Below are 18,363 nucleotides of genomic sequence, written 5' to 3' on the forward strand. Positions count from 1 at the left end.
TTCCTCAGTACAAGATCTCTAGAGAAGGCGAAATAGCTTTGACACATATTGTGAATGACTTGATAACGGTAGGGGTGGTGGAGGAAGTTCCCTACAATGTTTGCAACAGTCCAATTCTTCCGATCTTAAAGAAAGATACAGATACTAAGATCTATCATTTTATTATTGATTTGAGGGAAATGAATAAGATAGTTGTACCCCAGTATCCATTAGTGTCCGACATTACCACATTACTTACTTTGGTTCCACCCACATCTACTACATTTACGGTGATCGATTTGAAAAACGCTTTCTTTTCGATCCCCATTCATTCTGATAGCCGATATTTGTTCGGCTTTACATTAAATAATAAATCTTATAGATTTTGTCGAGTTCCTCAAGGTTACTCAGAAAGTCCTAGCATTTACAGCCAGGCTTTGAAAAGACAGCTTGACTCCTTTGATTTGCAGTCTGGGGTGGCGCTTATCCAATATGTTGACGACATTTTGCTCGCGGCAGATACACAGGAGCAATGTGAAGAGAGTACACTCTCCCTGCTTTCTTTTCTTGCTGAACACAATCACAAGGTTTCGCGAAAGAAGCTACAATATTGTAGACCAAAGGTGACCTACCTAGGTCATCTTTTGTCTAAGGAGGGACGTGCATTAACATCAGATCGAATTCAAGCAATTTTAGATACACCAGTCCCTTGCACGCAGAAGGATGTTCGCGCTTTCATAGGTTTGACGTCCTTTTGTAGGCAATGGATACTAGGATTTTCGTACATTGTAAAACCTTTGTTAGCATTGCTGTCCAAAACTGCACCAACTCCCCTTGAATGGACGGATGAATGTCAGAGTGCTTTTGAACAATTGAGACAAGCTCTTTGTTCTGCACCAGTGTTAGGTACACCAGATTATACAAAGCTCTTTACACTGTATGTACACGAGAAGGATGGGTGCGCATTGTCAGTCTTAGTACAATTACACAGAGATAAACAAAGACCTTGTGCATATTTTTCAGCGGTACTCGATCCTGTGGCTCGAGGACTGCCTGGATGCCTCCGAGCAGTTGCAGCAACAGCAGTAGCTATACGGCAGAGTGAGGGAATAGTTTTGTCACACAAATTGCTGGTGTTAGTTCCCCATGCAGTAGATGCGCTATTGAACCAAACGAAAACGCAGCATCTAACCAGTGCCCGTTTAACGGGAAATGAGTTAACACTGTTGGCGCCACACATTACATTGAAGAGGTGCGCCACTTTGAACCCTGCTACTTTATTGCCATATCCTGTTACTGAGACCCAGGAGGAAGAACAACATGACTGTGTTTTTCTGACTGACGAACAAACAAAGGGTCGTGTCGATTTACAGGACACGCCACTTCCAGATGTAGATGGGGAACTGTGGGTTGATGGATCGTGTGTGAGATTGCCAGATGGTACGGCTTCCGCAGCCTATGCGATCACCACACTCAAAACAGTGGTAGAAACAGCACGAATACCGCAAAAATCTGCCCAAGCAGCTGAATTGATAGCCTTAACGAAAGCATGTGAGTTAAGTGCTGGTCTATGTGTGAATAACTATACTGATAGTCGTTACGCCTTTGGAGTAGTGCACGATTTTGGCCTACTCTGGAGGGAACGAGGGTTTATGACCTCACACGGAACACACATCATGTACGGAGAGTTGGTATGTGACCTCCTGAATGCACTATTATGTCCAAAGAAGGTTGCGATAATAAAATGTAGTGCACATAAGAAAGTGACAGACAAAATAGGGCAAGGAAACGCTTTTGCAGACCGCATAGCGAGAGAGACTGCTATGTTGCAAAATTACTCCCCTATGTATGTGGTGAGATCACAAGCTGAGCGATGGCATGATGCTAGAGAAGAAATTCTAGACATACAGAAGTCAGCGTCTGAAGCAGAACTAGCAAACTGGGCAGTAGAAGGGGTATTGGATGATGAGGGTTGTTGGAGAAGCAAAGACATGAAAAAATGGAAATTACCTGCTGCTTACTTGCAAGCAATGGTTCAAATGACGCATGGGCTGGCACATATTGGAGCTCTTGCAATTACTAAATTGCTTACACGAGTTTGGGAGCATCCTGAGATTACCAGCACGGCTAGGAGAGTAGTGCAGACCTGTCTGATATGCCTACAGTACAATCCTGCTAAAGGGACCTATACTCCTAAAGGAGGGTTCGTTCCACCTACTGCACCATTCGAAGTACTGCAAATGGATTACATCCAGCTGGAGCGCTGTAATAACCTCAAGTATGTCCTGGTGGTGGTGTGTGCTTTCAGTAAATGGGTTGAAGCCTACCCCACGAAGGATAATACAGCATTGACAACAGCTAAGGTGTTACTCAAAGAGTACTTCCCACGTTATGGTGTTTGTAAATTTTTGTGGAATGATAATGGTCCTCATTTCGTTGGGAAGGTAGTGGAGCATGTCCTGAAAGGATTGGGAATAAAGCAAAAATTTCATGCTGTATTCCATCCGCAGTCAGCAGGTCTGGTAGTGAGGCACAATGCGACTCTGAAGCTGAAGTTAGCGAAGATCGTGGCATCCACGTCTATGAAATGGCCGGACGCTTTGCCATTGGCATTACTGTCTATTAGATCAGTGCCACATTCCCGATCTGGCCTCACACCCTATGAAGTGGTGTTCGGAAGGCCCATGAATATCTGGGGAGTTCCAAAGCCTCGTTTGATACATGATGTGCCTTGTATAATGATGAACGATTATTTGGCACGATTAACAAATGATTTACTTTCTATTCACCAACAGGTTCGAGAAGCGCTCCCCGACAATTCCATTGGAGAGGCTCACAATCTTCGTCCTGGCGATTATGTCATGATTCCAGTGTTTGAGAGATCCAGCAGTTTGGAGCCGAGGTGGCGTGGCCCTGAACAAGTGCTGCTGGCAATGCGAACGGCTGTGCGCGTCACGAATAAGAAGCGGTGGATACATTCAACGCACTGCCGACGTGTCTCTCCGGATCTGGTGAACCCTACTGTGCTGTCTGACTACCGAGACATCTTGGACGCGGAGAAGAGCCCAGCTGTTACGCCTCACGAGTCGGAGGGAGCCTTCCCGGACCACACTGTTTCTGGTGGAGTGAAGTACAATCTGCGGCCAAGGAAATAATGTTCTTGTATTTTTCGTGACTGGTTAGTAACCGTTCCGAGGTTTGTGAAAACGGAAGCCGGGAATATCATGGGGGGGGGGGATCAGTTCTGTCCAGTGTAGCGACACCCGTCTTGAATCTCGGAGAAGAAATCAGCGGCAGCCTCGGTTCTCAGCACTATATTTTTATTTTTTATTTTGTTTTTTTTTAGACTTTGTTCTTTGTACTATGGCACCTATGACATTGAGAAACAAAAGAATTCTGGGTGCGGTTCTTTTTGTTACGACAATAGTGGTAATAGCAGTAATAGCTTGGACTATAGAAAGACTATTTCCTGCACGGGTCTATTTACTGCCTACCACTCCAATTCCATCTGAACATTTCCATTTTACTTTGCCCTATCATGAAGAGAGACATAGACAGACTTATTTGAATAATAGTTTCATTCAAATTTTACACCACACACATAATATGACAAATACCTCCAATTGTTGGGTATGTGGTATGTTGCCTGGACATCAGAAGAAAGGAGGAACTCCACTTATTCCTCTTCCTTTTTCTCACAATGGTTCGTGTAATGCTTGGTACACACTTCTCTTTACATTAAGATGGCCAACAAAAGGTGGACTACTTTTTCGGTTGAATAAGGTCTGTTACAATGATCGAGATGGCTATCCACAAGCAGAAGGAACTAAATTTGAATGGGAAGAATATCGACCGGACAATGTATCTACACCTCGTATCTTCACCAACCAGAGACTTAAAAATATGTCTAGTTTACATGTGATTACAGTTATTGATACAAAAGCAGATCTTTGTATTAGAAATAAAGGAACAATTCCGGTAGGGAGGAGTGAATGCAATATTACTCTCACCTTTGATACACCCAATGGTATTTCATTTGTGGCCTCACGAAACACGTACTTTATTTGCGGTAATAAAGGTTATCATCGTCTTCCTCTTGGATGGTTAGGCACATGTTACATATCTTCTGTATTACCCCCTGTGTTTATTGCCCCGCCTATGTACCATAATGATTTTGTATTGTATCACAATTTTATATTGAATAGAGTTAAGAGAACATTGGACATTGATGACGTCGACCAAACTGACACCTCACTACAACAATATGTGGATTTTAATTTAGGTTTGTTCTCTTTTGTCAGTGCTGCTTTAAACAGCAGGAAAATTAGACGGCTAACACGTGTTGTGGAAGCAGTTGCTAATGAAACTGACTCTGCTTTAGGGAATATAACTGAAGAACTACAGATTACAAGAATTGTTACGCTTCAGAACCGGATGGTTCTGGACGAAGTGTTAGCTGATCGTGGGGGTGCATGCCGCATCATCGGGAGTAGTTGTTGTGTTTACGTCCCTGATAATTCGCCATCTGTGTATGATGCCATCTCTAAATTGCACAAAATTGCAGCTGAAATTCATACTGACAATGGTACGTGGACTTTTTCTGGCTGGTTTTGGACTCTGCTTAGTACGTGGGGTTGGAAACTGTTAACGGTTCTATGCGTGATTATTGGGATATTCTTCTTCTGTTGTTTATGTATTCAATGTGGCCCTACTTTATGGTCTGTATGTATTACAGCCTGTATCCCATCCAAACGAGCTATTGCTAAAAATGTACAGATGAGTAATGCTGAAGTAATGCAAATTATGATGATCGATATTGGCGATGAACATCCAGATTACTTCCATTATGAGGTAGCTTCAGCTAAACGCTAAAAGGGCCGTCTGTCGTAATTTGGCAGTACCTGAGTTAGCGTTTAGCTCAGCTACACGAGCTTTTCTGTTAACTTGACCTAAACGTGCGGGGGCCATTTTGTATTTGGTGGCTTCCATTTTGTATGAACATGCGGCCTCGTGGTCAGCGTGCCCTTTCGTCCTTCCTCCATGCCAATGAACCTTTACCCTGCCCAGCAACAGGCTATTTTTAGCGATGGTCAGTCTCGCGCATGCGTACACACGATCTTTTGACTAACGAGTGGTCACTCCTTAGGAATGTTCCCCCAACTGACCAGTGGTATTAAGCCCCTCCCACATGCTGGCTGTGCTCCAAAAATGTCCTTATATGTACCTAAAACTGTTCAAATGTATACCACCTACCTTTTTATTGCTGTTAAACTGTATAAAAGAGGTCGCGCACCGATGTTCGGTGTGATACTTCTTGCATTGCCGAAGGGTGCTGTAGGAATGTACCACCACCCCATGGGGTCTTAATAAACTTGTCTTTTGCATTTTCAGTGCCAACTTCTATTCTATGCTGTTCGAGAGTTTTTGCAGAGTATGTAGGCCTGACAGAACCCGATACCTCAATGTATGTACAGTATGATATTCTGCTTGACTGTGATGCCATTAAGAATTTGTGTTTTAAAATTTGAATAAACTTGATTATCAAAAAAAAAAAATGGAATGGATGCATAGTATGGTTAAGAAATATGAATACTCGAATCAAAAGTAACCAGAATAGGTAAATGAAAACCTCCATTGAATAGTAATGTTATGTGAAGCAGACATTTTTAAAAATCCTCGTTGCAAAAAACTGCTGCATTCCATTGGAGCTGCAAAGAACAATTTATTCAGGATACCTATAGTCAAAATGAAACTGAGGAAAAGTAAACAAAAAAACATGATTCCTAATTAGAATTAGCAGATGTAAAACATGTTTTAAAAATCGAGGCCCAAGTTTATCAAAGGCTTGCATGCTCTTGCATCACGCAAACACCATAAAGCCTAAAGGACATTGGAGAAAACGTAAGCTCTATTATTCACAAGAATTCACCACACCGTTGGGTTATAATACAGGAATGGGTTTATGGGTTATAATTCCAGCAGGAATAAATGGATAGGACCAAATCGAAACTTTTAAGTAAGCCATTTCCATGGCTCAGGTTGGTGTCAGATAGACACCGGGAGGAGGTCTTGACATGGGAACGTGACTCCTCTGGTGTGGGAAGTGATGACAATGAAATGACTGTCCTTCAGCAGCTATTTGGCATGAGAAAATAGGTAACTGGCCACCAAGGTGGAGCACCTTAAGACTTTTTGACTTGTCAACATCATGTTGGCGATTGTGGGAACATGATTCATTGGAGGATTGCTTTCCTCTTCTTGTGCAACCCAATGTTTACTGTGATTCATAATGGCTGATTCGCTACAATAGACCAGTGGTGTGCGGGAGGATGTTACTGGGCATAAAGGTGTGGATTCGGTTAAATGGAAGCTTCACTCTAGTAGCAGCTCGATTTCAAAATACAGAAAACGTGTGCTCATAATAAAGATAATTTAAAGCACATTTATAATTACCTGAATTTTTGTTAAAATTAAACAATATGAAGGATCTGGCTAGTAGGTGAATGGAGTGTTTTTACGATAGTCCGATCCATCCTTACATATCAGAAAATGCCAGCAATCCCTGTGATCATCCAGTCAGCACTTAGGAGAAGTGACCCGAGAAAGTACAAAGAAGTTGGAACTGCAGAAGCTTTATACATTAACTAGTGCACAGAAAGAGCAGGACTAGTGGAGAAGGTTGCACAGCGCAGCATGCAAGTAAAAAGAAATGTTACATTTGGCTCAACAAACATGTCAAACAGGATTTGATAGCGAGATATTGCAGGATACCCACAGCCTGATCTTTGCATATTCTGTGGTGTTCAGAGAAGTCGTCCTTGCCCATTTAGGTCAGCCTATTATATGTTCCTGTGAGAACTGTTACACATCATTCACACCTTATTCAGGCCAAGTACAGGCTTGAAGAAGCTGGGGAGCTTATACAAATTAGCCTCGAGAAACTTAAGGCAGAGAAAGCTGACTTTCTAAAAGTTACTTTTTCCTAATAATTATTAAAAACTACTTCAAAATTTAATTGGATTTTTGCTAAATATTAAAAATACTTGTTTAATTATTTTTAAGGCTGGTCCCATTACTGTAATATAATTATTAGTATTTTAATCTGTACTGTGGTTTTCTACATAGGACAGGTTGCACTGCCATAGTGAAAATAGCCTTTAGGATCTTCTCACTGTAGGGACATTCATTTTCCCCACTCCTCACTTTTAAATACCTTGTGGGCTATAAGGCATATCTAGGGGTAACTTACTAAAATTTAAAAGGGAGGTTTTTACCTGTTAAAAGGGGTTGTTTTAACAGGTTGCACTGCAGGTTTTAGACTACAGCAGTCTGGCTTCACTGGTAGGCCTGAGACCATATGTTCCTTTGTCACACTAGAGGATGGCAGAATAAGTGCTGCAGTTCACAGGTGACATTTAATTTTCCATGCCATGGTTGTAGTTTGTACATCATATACTATTACCTTTTAGGTAATAGTATATGATTTACAAACTACAACCTACCCACGTACCTAGTGCAAAAACTTGAATTATCACGTGGGGGGAGGGCATCTAGAAGCTCCTCCACTCTCCTCCTGAAACCTATCATCTTCAGCAAAAAGAGAACGTGTCACCGAATCTTCTCTGGATCTGCCCCTCAAATATGCAACTCTCTTCGTCCGGATGTACGTATACTCTCCTCGACGACAGCCTTCAAAGTTGAAGCCAAAATATTCTTAATGAGCAAATTCTTGTCATAAGGGGATGGGGCACCTATAAGGCGTCTATCTCTTTGTTCCTCGCTCCATGGCACAACTAACAGTCACAGATGTATCCTCTGCATAATATTATACCTTATATTTGTACCATTGTTTACTGTTTAGCATTTTTTTCCTGTTTTTCTCCATTTCTCAATTACTATGTTTATTTCATGTTGTCCTCTCTACCAATTTATTGTAAAGTGCTCTGATATCCTTTGGGATCTTGTTCGTGCTATATAAAACTTTATAAAAAATAAATCAGGGATTAGCTAATGTCTACATCGTTTAGGGGCCAGAAAACATACACTGGGAATGGGATAGCAATGCTGCAGTGTACAGAGTCTAAAAACTAGCAAAAGGGGCATTTTGTTCACATATGCCCAACTGAACAGAACAGAAAGTGCAGGCAGGCAGCTTAAGCCATGTGTTTTCGCTCTCAAGTCGATTCCCCTGAGCTGCTGTAACTCCTCCACTCACAGGCACCTGCTCCTCTTGATGCCCCACCACTCGCCCTTTATCACTCACACCCTAAGCCACCTTCACAAAACCTCTTGGCCGTAAAGATATAAGCAGTGGCAGAAGTAGGCAGAAAATGTCTTGTTGCGCCACTGCAACTAGCTATGAACGACCGTTATGCTTGAAACCGTTCGACTCCCGTCCCGTCTACTGGTTTCCGCACAGCCCCACTAAGGAACCTATTACTTATTAATGAACGTCCGATACAGCTGCCGCTGTCTACCTGTTGGAGAACGCCCCTCCCACCTGCCCTAGCAAACCTGTCACGTTACCTGTAGTTTACAGGTATCACCCGCATTTGTGGCAACCCATAAACCTGCAAAACAAGACCTTCACCCGCAAAGGAAGTGAGTAGCAGGCGGATCGGTCTCTCAGTGTGAACTAGGGTTAGCCTAATCTGCTGCTACAAAGGTTATTTCTTCTCAAAAGACACAGTAGGGTTAGATCACCACCTAATGGCTTTTGATTAGAACGAGGAGCCAGTCCTATGTCGAAACCAAAGTTATATGCTGGTTTCTATGCTGTGGGGAGTACAACCAAGCTTTGATGACGTCCAGGCAGCAGTCAGTGAAGACCCAGGTGAAACCAAAGATGTGATGACGCCAAGGCAGCAGTCAGTGAAGAGCCTAGTTGTAGTGTCGTGGGCATAATAATGACAGACACTTTCATTATCTTTTAGGAGCTTTATTCTTGCACTCCTATCTCGTCCCTGTCCCTACTCTAACTAACTCTTTCCTGCGCTGGCCCCTCCTCTTCCACCAACCCCGTAACTCCTCCCATCCCAACTACTAGACTATTCACATCATCACATCTCCCCCTTTGTTAACAAATGAAACAAAACTGACTTGATCATAGTTCTTCAATCAGTCTTTTGGGCTTGTGTATGTCTCTTCTAGGTCGGAGACTCATTCCAGTGTCTGCAGGCGCAGCATCTGTCTGATGATCAGGTCTCTGGGTTGTACCCAGTTGACTAAATCCTTCTGCATCTTGTTGGTCCGTGTCTCTGTCTCTGTCTCTGTCAAAGACCTCTTTCATGGCTGGGGTACATTTTTGGAAATGGGACACATTTCGGGTGACCCGCCTGTTCTCAGATTCTGGGGTAATCATGGTACCCTTCTGCTGAGTGATAGTCAAAGGTTCATCTTTGAATCTACAGTCCGTCTTCTTTGACTGTTCTTGTTTGACCACCACACAGTCTCCTGTACGAAGGGATGGAGATTTTGCTCTCCTGCGAGTGTCTGCATACGATTTCATTTTGCTCTTGCCAGCTTGATCAGCCACCGCTAGCTCTCGATGGACACGTGTCGGAGACACCGGTCGTAGAGCTCCTTCCCATGTCGGGATCCGTGTTCTGATGGGTCGCCCTAACATGAGAGTAGCAGGACACTTTCCAGTCGTAGCATATGGTGACGTTCGATAGGCTCTTAGGACCTCATTGAGAGCCATTTGCAAGTCTCGTTTTTCCGAAGTGGCTTGTTGAAATGTCTTCTTCAAGGTGGCCATGAACCGTTCAATGGTGCCATTAGCTTGTGGCCACAAAGGCGTGACCTTACGATGTCGAAAGTTGAGATGTTTTGCGAAGTCACTGAACTCATGTCCGTTAAAGGGGGGACTATTGTCTGTTTTAAGTTCTTTGGGAACACCCCATGCAGCAAACACTTCGTCTAGTATGGCAATCGTGCTGGAAGCATTGGTAGAGGACACGAACTGTGCTATTGGGAATCTCGAGTATTCATCCATGATAGCCAATACGTATTTGCCTGACTGGAGTGGTCCATAAAAGTCCATGGCAAGTTCTTGCCATACCCCACTGGGTAGTTTAGTCATTTGAAGGGGAGCTGGGGAATCTCCATGCTTCACCAGTTGACACTGGGGGCAGTCCTTTAAGGTGAGCTCCACCATTTGGTCAAGTAGTGGGAACCATACTCGCTCCCGGAGAGCTCTCTTTGTTGCAACAACTCCACGATGACTCTCATGGGCAAGGTTAGATCCGATGATCCCTCAGTAGGAGCCCCTCTGAGGTGGCGGACAACTCTTCACTGACATGTCGGAAGGCTTGCATTTCTTGACGGATTTGAGGATCACTCTTTTCCTCCTTACTGTCGTGTCTCCAGCGGTGTGTGCGCAGTCGGCGCACTACTTTCTGAAGAATGTTGTCTTGTGCAGTAGCTTCCTGTATCGCTTCTAAGGGGACTGCCGGTGGCCGGGCTAAGCTTACCACAAAGTGTATGTACTCTTCAGCTATTGAAGGAGGTGAGGCCTGGGATGCTTGAGGGTGTTGGGACATGTAGTCCGCCGGATTCTCTGCCTTTGCTGGTTTATGTATGATTGTGTATGTATATTCTTGTAAGCGTGAACCCCAACTTTCAATGCGAGGTGGAATCTTGGCCTTGGGATTACCAAAGATGGTGACAAGCGCTTGGTGGTCCGTAATCATGGTGAAATGTTTGCCATAAATGAACACATGAAAATGCTCGCAAGCCCATACGACCGTGAGACTCTCCTTCTCGGGCTGGGAATAAGCCTTCTCGGTGTCTGATAGGCTGCGACTGGCATAAGCCACAATGTGTTGTCGATCAGTGTCATTATCGTACTGAGCCAGGATGGCACCCAACCCCACTGGACTGGCATCCACCGTTATCTCCGTCTTCCTCTTGGGGTTAAAGTAGGCTAGATTGTCCGCTGATTCCACCGCCTGTTTAATTTCTTGGAACGCCCGCTCACACTGAGGGCTCCACACAAATGGTTGTCCTTGTTTGGTGAGGACCCGGAGTGGGTGGCTTATCGTGGCATAGTCTTTTATATACCTGGCGCAATAGCTCGCCATGCCCAGAAACGATCGGATGTCACTCACTCTTGGTTGTATTAAGCGCTGTCACTTACTCAGGGTCAGGCTTCATCCCTGCCCCCAAGAACACATGTCCGAAGAACTTGAGAGTGGATTGATGGAACTCACACTTGTCCTTATTGAGAGTTAGATTAGCTTCTAGGAGAGCATGGCACACTCGATCCAAAGCTTTGTCATGTTCCTGTGTGTTCACCCCATATACCAGAATGTCATCACTATAGTTCAGTGAATTTGGTATGTGTCTGATGGTCTGACGGATGACCTCTTGGAATATTTCCGCCGCAGAGGAGATACCAAAACTCCGCCGTTTGTATCAAAACAAACCCAGATGAGTGGCAAACGTCGTTATGTACCTTGATTTTTCGTGTAATTCCAGCTGATGGTATCCCTTATTTAGATCAAGTTTGGAAAATACCCTGGCTCCATTCAATGCTGATATCATATCGCTCAGATGAGGTCCTGGGTGACGCTCTCTTTCTATGGCTGTATTGGGAAGCCGCATGTCCACACATAAACGTACCTTTTCAGGGGTGCCCTTCTTTGGAACGATGACAACTGGTGATACCCATGGTGTGGGCCCATCCGTTTTCTCGATAATGTCAGCTTGTAACAGTTCCTGGATTTCATCCTCTACGGCTTGCTGAAGATGAAAAGGCACTTGCCTGGGGTGTTGAGCCACAGGGCGCACTTGATCATTGATGTGCAGGCGAATCAGGCACTTGTTAATTTTTCCGAGCCCAGTGAACAACTTGGGGAACTTAGGAACAATGTCTGGATTGTCACTGACTCGATATAAGATCTCAACCAGTCGGAGGTGCTCTGCTGTAGGCAGACTAAGGAGACAATCAGCCTCCGGGCCCTCAATGACATGGATATGTGCTGACACAGAATTATTTTCATGTTTCAGTGTTGTTGCGAATTTGCTCAGGCATGGTAGTGGTTTTCTCGCCATCCAGGTGAACACCCTGACATGTGCTGGACTCAAGGGGGGTGGTGGCTTCATTTTGTTATATTCGGTCACGGGCATGTAGTTCAATGACGCCCCACTGTTTAACACAAATTTGGTCGCATGTGCTCCCACTTTGATGTCTAATGGGGGATATTTCTTTAGCTGGTCCGGGTCTGCTACCATGCAGATATATTCATCCATATATACTGACTCTTGAGATGTCGATCTCGATTCTCTTGACGATGACCGTCTCGAGGACCTTCTTGTCCATTGGGATTTGCGAGACTCCCTGCTGGAGTGCGACGAACCAGAGGAGGATATTGCTCTGTCCTGTACAGCTTTTGCATGATGTCGCTTGGCATCTGGGCTAAACGACTTTGTTGTTTCACTCCTTCTTTCTTTGCTGTATACTCCGCACATCACCTCAAAATGATTTTTTCGTCCACATTTTCGGCATTGTTGACCCATCGCTGGACACACGTCTGTATGTGGGAAGTCATACCCACATCGATAGCATTTCCGTGAACGCTCTGTCTTTCTGGCATGGTCTGGTTTCTTGTCTTTTCTCCTAGATTCATAGCGTTGGCGACCTTTGTGTTGGTGACGGGACGCTCGTCTGGACCTTCTCTGTCGCTCACTTGATCTTCTGCAAGTGCTGTTGGTTTGCATCCAATATGCTTGCTCTCTTCTCTCACTACGCCCTGTCTCCATGCTCTTGGCATGCTCCTCCGCTTGGTCATACACCCTGGTCATTTCCTCTATTTCGTCGAGCTCATGACTTTTCCTTAGTAGTCGCCTTCGGAGCGTCTCTGAATGACAACCCTCGATGACTCTTAGCCTGATGGCATCCTCCGTCGAGAAAGCGTCAAAGTTGCAATACTGAGACAGTCGGCGTAGTCTGGATATGAATGTGCTCATCATTTCTTCCTTGTCTTGACGGGCTTGATGGAATACATATCTCTCGTAATCCACATTCCTTTTATGCACAAACTTTCTGTTCAACGCATCTCGCACTTTGTCATAGGTTCCTTTCTCATCGGTCGGCAGTTCTTTAATCAATTTGCAAACTTCTTTGCCGACCAGATTGCGTAGTGCAATTAATTTGTCTCTGTCTCCCGTGACTTTCGATCCTTCCAGATAGTCCTCGAAATACTCGAGCCACTCCTGCCATCTGGGGCCCATGCTTCAGCCAGCCACCAGGGTCAGTGATTGCGGTGGGCGCAGGTGTGATACTCCAGTTGCAACTGGGGCTGCCGCCGCTGCACCTGCCGTCGCTGCACCTCCACCATTTCGGCTCGGTGAGTTTGACATATCTGGACTGGCGTGTCAGAGTTACCTTTCACTTGCGAGTGCTTGTTTGCTTTTATCAATACTTGTTTTGCATTCACCAGTGTTTGTTTGGCATTTACCAATGCTTGTCTTGCATTTACCAGTACTTGTTTTGTAATTACCAATTCTTCTTTTTGCAATTGTCAATGCATGTTTTAGCAATTGTCAATGTTTGTTTTTGCAATTATAAATGCTTGTTTTGCATTTGACAGTGTTTCTTTGCTCGAGCCTGGTGCTGCCTGACCTCAACATGGCAGCTTCCACGCTGCACAGGGGTTTGTCCTGATAGTTGCCTGGTTCAAAGATGGCCATCGCTAAGGAAATCTCGGCTCCCGCGAGATTTCGACTTCATTCATTTCTCTCACGCCGGTGCAATCACTTGGACTCACCAGATCGCCGGTCTTGCGGGGGACACCACGATGACGGCGCTCCACACACACCCTCACTTGCTAGACCCTTCAGACGGCCGGGGTGGGCTCCCGGCTCCGTCGCTTCACACGCTGGCCATCTCCACCGCGATACCACCGTGCCAACTTGCACGCATCAGGGGTGAGTTCAAATTTTGGCGTGAAGCAGCGCTCGGGGACACTTCTTTTTTTCCAGCGCTCGATAGCGCTTGCCAGGCAGGGCTCCACGCGATCAGCAAATCGCGGAGCAGGCTCTAGTGTCGCTGGCCTGGGTCCTCAGGCGGCGATCTCGTTGGGGGCACACGTGTCGCGACGGCGACCACGTTCTCGTGCTGCCCAGGGACAGGACGCTTCTCTTGCTCATGTGGGGATATCAGATCACTTCATCCCATCCTCGTCACCAGCTGTAGTGTCGTGGGCATAATAATGACAGACACTTTCATTATCTTTTAGGAGCTTTATTCTTGCACTCCTATCTCGTCCCTGTCCCTACTCTAACTAACTCTTTCCTGCGCTGGCCCCTCCTCTTCCTCCAACCCCGTAACTCCTCCCATCCCAACTACTAGACTGTTCACATCATCACACTAGTGAAACCAAAAAGTGCCGGTGTTGTGTAATATTTGGTATCTCCCACCAGATCAGTGCTCTTCGGCAGACTCTGGAGGTCTTGCCTATTGGACAGCTCGGACGCGGCCACAGCAGCCCTGCCCACCTCAGGGGGCGAACATCGGCGTTAGCAGGTAGAAGCAGCAGCACACCGATCCAAGAAGCTGATAGGAATGCACATATCGCTCTACATAGCGCTTACTGGGACACTCAGAAAGGGTCTCAATAAAGAACTTTTCATTTGCTTATTCTGCCGTGACCTCAGACTATTTGAACGGACCGCATCAAGATACTAACAATGTAAAACAAAGGAGAAAGATAAACAGATCTCGAATGCTAAACGAAACAAAACGATTACTTTAAGGAAATGGAACGAAATAAACACGAGTTCAAAAGAATTGAAAGGGAGAGGAAAGCATCTCGGTAATAGAAAAAGCAAGGGAATAATGCAAAAACAAAAGAGGGAACAAGGAATATTTTGTTAGGATTGAAAAAGAATGAGAGAGAATGCATAAGAGGAAAATGGAGAATGAAAAAGTTTTGGCTTTTTAATAATAAAACATATTCAAAGCCTTAGAGCTACGACATAGGCAGAAACAACAAAAGCATTCCTTATTTGCATGTAGACATGTGCCTGGTGATGATATCTCATTTGACACTTCTCTTCCTCCCTATTAACCCAGAGGTGATTATACAACAAATTAACATGGACAGCCGAGCCAAGGGTCTGCCTTAGCTCTTAGAGCCCATGCACGATCTGGACCTTGAAAATGTTTATATTACCATTAATAGGTCACATAATAGTGCTGCACTCATAAGAATTTATTAAAAGTGATAGTTTTTTAAACATGAATTTAGAACCATTTCTCCCCCGCCCCTACACTGGTGACAGTGCCATTAGTAAAATAGGAAGCAAGACAGTTGTTATGTGAAACCTGTCTGCATCCCAGATGACTATCAAGCAATATTACGGCCTACTAAATCAACCACAGTAGGTTTTTGTGCAGCTGGTATTCTGAAATCATACATTTGAAAGTTCTTGTGATATTAAAAATATGCATAAGATCACATACATTTGAGCAGGGAAGCCATGTGTTTTCGCTCAAGTTGATTCCCTTGAGTTGATGTAACTCCTCAACTCACAGGCACCTGATGCTCTTGATGCCTCAACCCTCGCCCTTCGTCACTCACACCCCAAGCCTCCTACACAAAACCTCTAGGCTGTAAAGATATAAGCAGTGGCAGAAGCAGGTAGGAAATGTCTTACTGCACCACTGCAATGCCATATGAACAACCGTTATGTTTGAAACTGTTAGAATCTTGTCTACTGGTTTCTGCACAGCCCACCAAGGAGCCTATGAATTATTAATGAACGTCCAATAGAGCTGCAGCTGTCTACCTGTTGGAGAACGCCCCTTCCAAAAACCCTAGCAAACTTGTCATGTCACCCGCAGTTTGCAGTACTGCAGGAGCGGTGGTAGTCCTTAGAGGAATTGCCTCAGGGTATTTAGCATGATCCAGTACTACAGGTATGAATCTGTTTCCTGATGCAGTTGGAGGGTCTAGAGAAATGACAAAATCAACCCCTACCCTTTCAAAGGGAACCCCAGACCACTGGAAGTGGAATTAAGGGGGCCTTGCCACTGGTTTGACAGTTGGCATAGGAGTTATGAAACTCCATCACTTTCTGGGGCATACCTGGCCAGTAGAATTGGATGACTCCCCTACTCCGCATTTTGGCCTGGGCAAGATGGCCAGCAAGGGGATGGCTTGAGCCAATATTAGGAGATACTCTCTATACTGCTGAGACACTACCACTTACCAGGTTTGGGGTCTCTGGCCTCAGTGTAAAGGAGTCCCTCCTCCCAATAGGTTCTGTAGGAGCCACTTGCCACTTGTAGGAGCCCTTTTCCTAATAGCCAGCTTGCTGTCTCAGGCTTTCAAGAGTGGGGCAGGTCCTCTGTCCCTTGCATAGATCTTCCCTAGAGGGTCCCCCCTGAGCTCGGGAGCTCTGCCGTCTAAGACCCAAGTTCCTGGGGCTCAGTTCCCTCTGAGGTTGACAGGTCTTTTCCCTGAGGAGAGAGGACCGGAGCTTGTGTCTGATCAGAAGCTGGTTTCCCAGTATTCTTGCCTTTTCTCTTGGAAGGTTGGACCATTATTCCAGGCTCCAACTATTCTTTTTCACCATGGGATTTGCATTGTGCTCTTGTTTTTACAGCTACTAGGTATATCTAACATAGCTGCATGGGTCTTTTCTTTGACCTCAGACAATGCTGTGGACTCCAGATCATTTCCGAGAAGACATTCTATAGGAATAGGAGAGGATACTGTGAGAAGTTGGCCTGGCATATGATGTCCACTATTCTAGTGGGCACCTTGCACCAGTCCAAACGACCCTTATTGATGGCAGGTTTAAGACAACCTTTATAGAAGCTATCCTAGTGGTAGCTGTAGAGAGCAGCCTTCAGGCTACTTTTGAAGGAATATAAAGCAGCTTGTTTTACCAGTCTATAATCTCTTGAATAATCAAATGAAAGTACACCACACAAGGTATATATATAGAAAATATATGTATTTATTCTAAACACAACCCCTCTAGTCTCTTTATGAGGCTAGAGGCTAAAGTACAATACAAGGAATTAAATAGTACACAGTAAACTAAAACAGTATACGTTTTGCCATAGGGGCCTCACAAACCGCTCCATCACCAGCCTCGGGTTGGCTGTGCTGGTGACGGAGCGGTTCCGTCACGCCCCGCTCGCCGCGCCTGCGCGGCACTGATTTTGCACCTGCGCGGCGCGTTCTATTGAGCGGGCGGGGCCATGACGGAACCGCTCTATCACAAGCACAGCCCACCCGAGGCTCGTGACGGAGCGGTTCCGTCACGAGTACGGGAGTGCCGCGCGGCCCCCCTCCCCCCTAGCGCTGCGGCGGAATAGCCGCCGCAGCTAAGGGGTTAAATAGCACACAGTAAACTAGCACAGTATACATTTTGCCCTAGAGGCCTCACAAACCATATACTAAAAAAGGGATATAAGAACCACGTGAGGGATAGAATTGAGACCTAGGGCCTGTAGAACCGCTGGCGCTACCAGGAACCACCCAAACTAGGGACCCAGGAGACCCACTGGGGACGCGTGCAGTGTCTAAACACAGCCGCAAATCACCATACACTTCTATGAGGAAAGTTTGAGTTACAAAGTTACAGATTTAGGACACTTAGGAGTGGAATGCCAGGGAACCCCTTCAGTAATAGACACTTCGAGAGTCAAGACCCACGGGAGCACCGAAGTACTCGTGTTACCTCACCCAGGGAAACCGGGTGCATAGGTGTCTTTTCGTGTCGGGTTTCGTCGTCGATTCCTATGGAGAGCTGCAAAAAAGTGCTGCAGGCGACCAGGAGAAAAGTGTCCGGTTGGATCCAAGGGTGGACCACAGATCTGAAGAGCCTGAACGCAGAGGGAACAGAGTCGGGGTCACAAGCCAGTGACCAGGAAGGCGAGAAGAAGATGCCAGCCGATGTTGGGTGCTTTCAAGTGAAGTAGGTGAAGCTTGACTCTTCAGCCACAAGGACCAGGAGGCGTCTATGACAACCAGGAGCTGGATTCAAGCTGTCCCACGAAGGATGTCGAGTGCTGCAGCATCAAAATCCGGATTGGACCCAACAAGCCTTGGCAACAGCAACCCACGCAAGATGACAACATTGGCTTTGGTGCAGACCAGCAAGGTCTGAGGGACTCACCCTTTGGAGGGGAGTCAGGGCACGTCAGGAGCAACCAGGAAAACCCAAGAAACAAAGGTTTGTCTTTTGTGGGGACCCACTAGCCAACGGACTAGGGATCGCGAAGGAGCCTCGAGCTGCTGTGAAGAAAATGGGCCCACGGAACACTCGTGGAGTGTAGGCCTCCCAGCTTCGGTTCAAAAGGTGCCTGGGCAAGGGCAACAAATAGTCCAATGCACACCTTCGGGAAGTAGGAGCACTTGCAAACTT

This window comes from Lissotriton helveticus, chromosome 11 (genome assembly GCF_964261635.1).
Source record: "Lissotriton helveticus chromosome 11, aLisHel1.1, whole genome shotgun sequence".
NCBI classification, from domain to species: domain Eukaryota; kingdom Metazoa; phylum Chordata; class Amphibia; order Caudata; family Salamandridae; genus Lissotriton; species Lissotriton helveticus.